Source organism: Apodemus sylvaticus, chromosome 10 (genome assembly GCF_947179515.1).
Source record: "Apodemus sylvaticus chromosome 10, mApoSyl1.1, whole genome shotgun sequence".
In the NCBI taxonomy this organism is placed as follows: domain Eukaryota; kingdom Metazoa; phylum Chordata; class Mammalia; order Rodentia; family Muridae; genus Apodemus; species Apodemus sylvaticus.
The window spans coordinates 46,081,729-46,088,843 of record NC_067481.1 but is presented as its reverse complement, the minus strand read 5'-3'; the positions used below and the strand labels follow the sequence as shown (position 1 = coordinate 46,088,843).

At 45.8% G+C, this 7,115-nt stretch overlaps 1 non-coding gene across 1 annotated transcript; it reads right to left on the bottom strand.

The window, feature by feature from the left end:
• Nucleotides 1–6,426: 6,426 nt before the first annotated feature.
• LOC127695714 (small nucleolar RNA SNORA17) lies at nt 6,427–6,554 on the bottom strand. Its single transcript, XR_007980079.1, has one exon. It is a non-coding gene; the product is annotated as a small nucleolar RNA SNORA17 (small nucleolar RNA).
• Between the last annotated feature and the right edge of the window lie 561 nt (nt 6,555–7,115).

Sequence of the window (7,115 nt, the reverse complement as noted above, 5' to 3'; positions counted from 1 at the left end):
GTTTTGTTGTTGTTTTGTTTTTTGTTTTTATAGTACTCGAGGTAAACTTATGGCTTCACCTAGCCTAGACATGTACTCCAGTACCCAGTCACATCTTGAGCTCAAGAAAAAAATCTTCTTTACAGTAAAATATGAATGAGTAAAACTGCAGATAGAATTCCAAGATTAGAAAATCACCATTTGGAAACCATTATAGAAGTAGTTACATTGGCCAAGAAACATCACTAAGACCAGAAGCTGAAAACTGGATAAAGAACAGGCTATTTTTTATATAGTCTCAAAATAGCAAAATAGCTCCCCACAAAATGCTTAATAATTATAAACTGAAAGAGGGTTAGTTTCAAAGTGGAGAAGTCTGGCAGAAAGTTAGCATCACTAGCTAATGGCTCCAACTGAAACCAAGCATAATCTGATGAGATGGGGTAAGAAAAGCCCATAGTAATTCTTCAGAACTGCATTATCTAACCAACCTAAACTGAGCAATGTTCTGTCAAAGAACCCCCCTTTAATCTTCAAAAGCATAAGGAAAAGTCAGGAGTGTAAGGACTATAATCCCAGTACTTGGGATTCTAAGGAAAGTTTGAGGCCCACCTAGGGTTATATAGTGAGACCGTGATACACACACACACACACACACACACACACACCATTACAAATCAAGAAAAGATTAAGGAAATACTGTTCTAGATCTAAAGTCACAATTCAGGGGCTGGAACAGCAATTTAGAACCCTTACCTCGGGCTGGAGAAATGGTTTAGTGGTTAAGAACACGGGCTGCTCTTGAACCTGGGTTCAACTTTCAGCAACCACACAGAAATTCACAACTGTCTGTAACTCCAGCTCCAGGGAATCTGACACCCTCACACAGACATATTTGTAGGCAAAACACAAAATGCATATAAAATACAAAGGAGGAAGAGGAAGATGCAGAGGGACAGGACAGGAGGATGCCAATTGCACCAATGCCTTTTGGGCTGCTGCAGTGACTGTGGCAGCGGCGGCAGCAGTAGCGCATGTTTTTAGTCCTAGCAGAGACAGGCAGATCTCTGTGAATCCCAGGCCAGCCTGCTCTACAGAGTTCTAGAATAATCAAGGCTACACAGAAAAACCCTGTCTGGAAAAACAAAAGGCAAAACCATTTAATGCTCTTTCAAAGGATCCAGGGGCACTTGTCCATCAGCAAGTGATCCAATGCCCTCTTCTGCCAGGCACCAGGCACACAACCTGTTACACATATATGTGTCCAGGCAAAACAATTATTCACAAAAAATACACACAAGTACATAAATCTAAAATTAAGAATTAAGGCACAAATACATATAACACATGACCTTGGGCTAACTCCTATACTTACAGACTTTATTGGATCATTAGAAAACATTTGGAGCCGGGCGGTGGTGGCGCACTCCTGTAATCCCAGCACTCTGGGAGGCAGAGGCAGGCGGATCTCTGAGTTCGAGGCCAGCCTGGTCTACAGAGTGAGTTCCAGGACAGCCAGGACTACACAGAGAAACCCTGTCTCAAGAAAAAACCAAATCCAAAAAACCAAAAAAAAAGAAAAAGAAAACATTTGGCTGGGCAGTGGAGGCATATGCCTTTAATCCCAGCACTTGGGAGGCAGACACAGGCAGATTTCTGAGTTCAAGGCCAGCCTGGCTATACAGAGAAACCCTGTCTGGGGGGGGGGGGTGTTAAGAAAGAAAGAAAAGAAAAGAAAGAGAGAGAGAAGGAAAAAAAAAAACATTTGGCTACATAGTAGCACGTGTTAGAAATCTGTCAGCCAGCCAGGCGGTGGTGGCACATGCCTGTAATCCCAGCACTCTGGGAGGCAGAGGCAGGCAGATTTCTGGGTTTGAGGCCAGCCTGGTCTACAGAGTGAGCTCCAGGACAGCCAGGGCTATACAGAGAAACCCTGTCTCAAAAAAAAAAAAAAAATCCAAAAAACCTGTATAGCCCTGGCTGTCCTGGAACTCACTCTGTAGACCAGGCTGGCCTCGAACTCAGAAATCTGCCTGCCTCTGCCTCCTGAGTGCTGGGATTAAAGGCATGTGCTACCACCACCGGGCTCCAATGTCAAATTCTTGCCAAATTCCTAGAAGGCGGCCCGAAAGCTCTTCACAAATGGTGTGTACTCCTGATATTCCTAGGCTGCTGCAGCCTGACTTGCAGGAGATGGCCAGAGGGTAAATGCTGACATAAGAGAATAGAAAGATAGACAAGGGGGTGGAGCTTGTTCCTGACAATCTCATTGGCTGCTACATCCAGGTCTCCTACCTGTAGGTAACTCTCATTATTGTATTGCACTTTCCCCTAATGCTTGAATATACTTGGCCTTTTGCACTTGCTCACTGTTACATGCACACTGCTCAGCAGTGTGTCTAGCACTGGTGGTGGGGGTGGGCGTGGGAGATTAGGGCTGCGTAAGAGTGGGGATGAGGGTGAGACTCACCCTGGATACAGACTCCTCTGATTCTAGTTATCTGGGTACAATGTAGTTCAACGCAGAAGTATATTTAAGCAAAAGCCATGAAGCTCTAGATACTTCTCAACAAAATTCTCAGGCAGAGCTATTGGATTTCCCTTGAGAAAGCTTCAAATAGACCATTTCTTTGCAAATAACAGTTTACTTTCACAAAAATAGATGACCTAGCTCATGATCATAATTAGCCTTTTGGAACCGAATGACAAACGAGTGGCTCTCGTTTTCTTTCCTCTCCTGATGCTGTGGACTTCCCGCTGTTCCTTAGAACGTACATTTTACTAGTAGGTATGCCATGTTTTGTTAATTATCACATTACATACATTTTATGTAACATCATTAAAAGGGCAAGTATCTTGTAGATGAAATAGAATGATTTGGTTGTGTGTGCGTGTGTGTGTGTGTGTGTCAGAGAAACATGGTTTCTCTGTGTAGCCCTGGCTGTCCTGATACTCTCTCTGTAAACCAGATTGACCTCAAACTCATGGATGCTAGGACTAAAAGTGTGAGACACTACTGCTTGGCAGAATGAAGTTTTACAAAAGGTTTAAGAAGGAAATCCTAATCTCTGAGTGTGTATGTATGTGTGTGAGTATATAGGGTCTTGCACATGCTAGACAGTGCTCTATTATTAAGCTAACATCCTCATCCTCTTTCTCTAATTGTATTTATTTATTTATTTTCAATACAGGGTCTCATATTTCAGAGCCCAGAGAGCTATTAAACTCCTGATCTTTTTGCTTCCATCTCTGAAGTGTTGGGGTTATAGGCACTCACTGTCACTCTGGGCACCTTTTCCCTAATTTTTGCCTGTTGGGGTTCCAGTTTACATCATTTAATCGCAGAGAGAGGAAGGGGAGGGGAGAGAGATATCATTGTAATGGTTATACTAAGTTGTCAGCTTAACCAGATCTAGAATTAACCAAAATGACAAAGTACACAAGAAGGATACAGGGATGTCCCTGTCTTTGTTTGTTTTTTGTTTTTTGTTTTTTTGAGCCAGGGTTTCTCTGTGTAACCCTGGCTGTTCTGGAACTCACTCTGTAGACCAGGCTGTTCTCAAACTCATTAATCCGCCTGCTTCTGCCTCCCGACTGCTGAGATTACAGTCGTGTGCCACTACTGCCCAGCACCCTGTCTTTTTTTTTTCTTTGAATTTTGATCTCGTTCTCTCTCTCTTTCACCCTCTCTCCCTGTGTATTGGTTGTTAAAATTTTATTTATTTATTTATTTATTTATTTATTTATTTATTTATTTATTTTATGTTTGTAAGTACACTGTCTCCCTCTTCAGACACACCAGAAGAGAGCATTAGATCCCATTACAGATGGTTGTGAGCCACCATGTGGGTGCTGGGATTTGAACTCAGGACCTCTGGAGGAGCAGCCAGTTCTCTTAACCACTCAGCCATCTCTCCAAACCCAGGGATCTTTTTCTTTTTCTTTTCTTTTTTTTTTTCTTTTTTTGAGTCACAGTTTCTCTGTGTAGCCCTGGCTGTCCTGGAACTCACTCTGTAGACCAAGCTGGCCTTGAACTCAGAAATCTGCCTGCCTCTGCCTCCCAAGTGCTGGGATTAAAGGTGTGTGCCACCACTGCCCAGCTAGGGATGTTTTCCTTAATTAAATCATTTGAAATGGGAAAACCCACTTTAATTTTTTTTTATTTTATAGGAGCCCACAGTTGAAAGACTGAACTTTTTTTTTTTTTTTGTAGATTTATTTTATGTATGTGAGTACAATGTTGTTGTCTTCAGACACACCAGAAGAGGGCATTCATTGGATCCCATTATAGATGGTTATGAGTCACCTTCTGGTTACTGGGAATTGAACTCAGGACCTCTGGTAGAGCAGTAGGTGCTCTTAACCGCTGAGCCTTCTCTCTAGTCCCCAAGACTGAACTTTTTTTTAATGATTTATTTTTATTTTATATGCATTGGTGTTTTATCTCCATGCATGTCTGGGTGAGGGTGTTGGATCCTGTAGAACTCAGTTACAGATGGTTGTGAGCCACCATGTGGTTGCTGGGAATCAAATCCAGGTCCTCTGGAAGAGCAGCCAGTGCTCTGAACTGCTGACCCATCTCCTTGGCCCCAGGGAAGACCCACTTTTTAAAAACTTTTTATTGACTCCTTATAAACTTCACATCACGCGCCTGATCCCATTCATTTCCCCTCCCCTCGAACCCACCCTCCACCTTTGCAACCTCCTCCCCAACAGAGAAAAAAAATACCTTGTGGAAGCTGTAGTATGTCATAGTGCTTCCCATATTATACACACCCTTTGGTCCTCATTTCTTTGCTTGCAAATGTTCATTGCAATGATTCATTGGTCCAGTATGAAGCCTCTGGCTTCTGCTATTCTATCAATACTGGAACCTGATTGGAACTCCTGTCAGATGTCCTGTTGTTGCCCTGTGTCATGGAGAGCCTGTAGTATTGAATCTGTAGGGCTGCCGGGCAGTGGTGGCACATGCTTTTAATCCCAGAACTTGGGAGGCAGAGGCAGGCAGATTTATGAGTTCGAGGCCAGCCTGGTCTACAGAGTGAGTCCCAAGACAGCCAGGGCTATACAGAGAAACTTGGGGCGGGGGGGTGGGGGGGTGGGAGAATCTGTGCTCCAGCAGTTCATTGATGGGGTAGATATTAGGGTGGAGGCCAACTCAAGGTCCTGGGTCTGGGCCTGGGAGGCATCTGAGCTAGTCAGCCTGCTCTCCTGATCTCCTGCCCTTCTGGTTGGTTCACCAGAAACCCTGCAAGTATCAGCTCTAGCCTGCTGTCAGACAAGATACAGGGCCCAGTCTCTCGAGTGTTGCGGCTGGTGAGGTACACGGCCAGTTCTCCTGCTCTCACAACCCCAGCGGGCAGCTCTCCTGCTTGCCATAGGTGGCAAGGGATGAGGGAGAGGTGTTATCCCACTGCCGCACAACAGACAAGAAGCAGGCCTGGCTCTCCTATGCTCACACCCTTGGCACTGGCTCACCTGAAACCCACACCCAGGACCAACTCTACTGTGTTGCCCAAGAGAAGTGCAGGGCCTCGTCTCCCAAGTACTACAGTAGGTGAAGGGTAAGGACACTCTCCTGCCTGCTGTAGATGGCAAGGGTTGAGGGTGAGGGAGGGCACCTCTCTCACCCACACTGCTGCATGGCAGACAGTTGGCAGGGCCAGCTATCCCATACTCACACCCTTAGGGCCAGCTCACTTGTAACCCCCAGATCCAGGACCAGCTCTACCGTGCTGCCCACTGGAGGTGCAAGGCATGCTCTCCCAAGGGCTGCAGCAGGTGAGGAGCAGGAACAACTCTCTTGTTCTTATGACCCCAGGGCCAGGTCTCCCACCATGCCAAGGTGAGAGGGGGAGCCAGTTTGCACAACCCTCAGACATCAACAAGGAATGTCTGCCTGGCCTTTGGAAGTAACAGATCCCTGCAGCTGCAGGACCACTGACCCACTGCCCCTGGTGGCAGCATAGGCCAGGGCCCTACCATGGTCCCAGGTGGCATCACCAACTTCTTGCATCAGGCTGTTCCTCTCTTCCTTGTGTTCACATCCTTCTGTTTCTCTTTCTCTTTCACTCCACCACTTACTTGTTCCTCTTAGTGGCACCCGGGGTCTCTGAGTATCTGGGGTTGTCTTAGGAGTGATATCAGGAGTGCTATGCTGCTCATGCATTGTAGCACTGGGCAGGGGTCATCTCAGGCATGGTCTGCACACACACACACACACACACACACACACACACACCGGCCTGTAAAGTACCAGACTGGTGGTCATTTCAGGCTAGCTCCCTGTCTGGGCCCCAAAGCAAGGTTCATCTGTCTCAGACTCACTCCCACACAGGCACTGTTCTTCTAATCTCCAGCTTACTCCTCACCCTGGGAACCCATCTGGGCCTCTGGGCCTGTGCAGCACCAGACTGGTGGTCATCTCGGGCTCTCTTTTTTTCAGGGAATGTTAAGCTATTCCCTAAATATTCACAGGTCAGAACACTGGGCAGAGATATAACCTCTCTCCTCTTTGCCACCGACTAATGCACATGTGACACAGCAGGCACACCTGCAACTCCTCTAGGGGCAGGAAGACCCACTTTTAATTTGTATGTTTAGAGGTGGGAAGATCTACCTTAAACCTGGGCCACACCTTCTGGTGGCAACCCAAATACTCAAAATGGAAGAAGGAAGCTTGCTCTCTTTGCCTGTTTGCGCTCCTTCTCGCTGACAAGACCATTCCTACTTCTTTGGGATTCTGACATGCACTGAAGATCAGCTGAGACATCCAGCCTCATAGACTGAACAATTACTGCATTCTTATACCTTCTGTTGGTAGACAACCATTGTTGGACTAGCTAGACCACAGCTTGAAAACCAATCCAATAAATCCCCTATATATATAAAATTCACACACACACACACACACACACATCCATATATTCATATACTCAGACTTGTAAGTTCTGTCCCCCTAGAGAACGTGACCTTACAGACTTCTTCAACACCCGCAGTTCTGTGCCTGTTTGTCTTCTCCACCAGTCTTTCCTCTCTATGAAGACAAAGCCCTCATCTATTTGTTCTCTACTGTTAACCCAGTGCCTAAGCACCGCTGCATGTATAACAGGGTGTGAAATACTGATTGAAGGAGT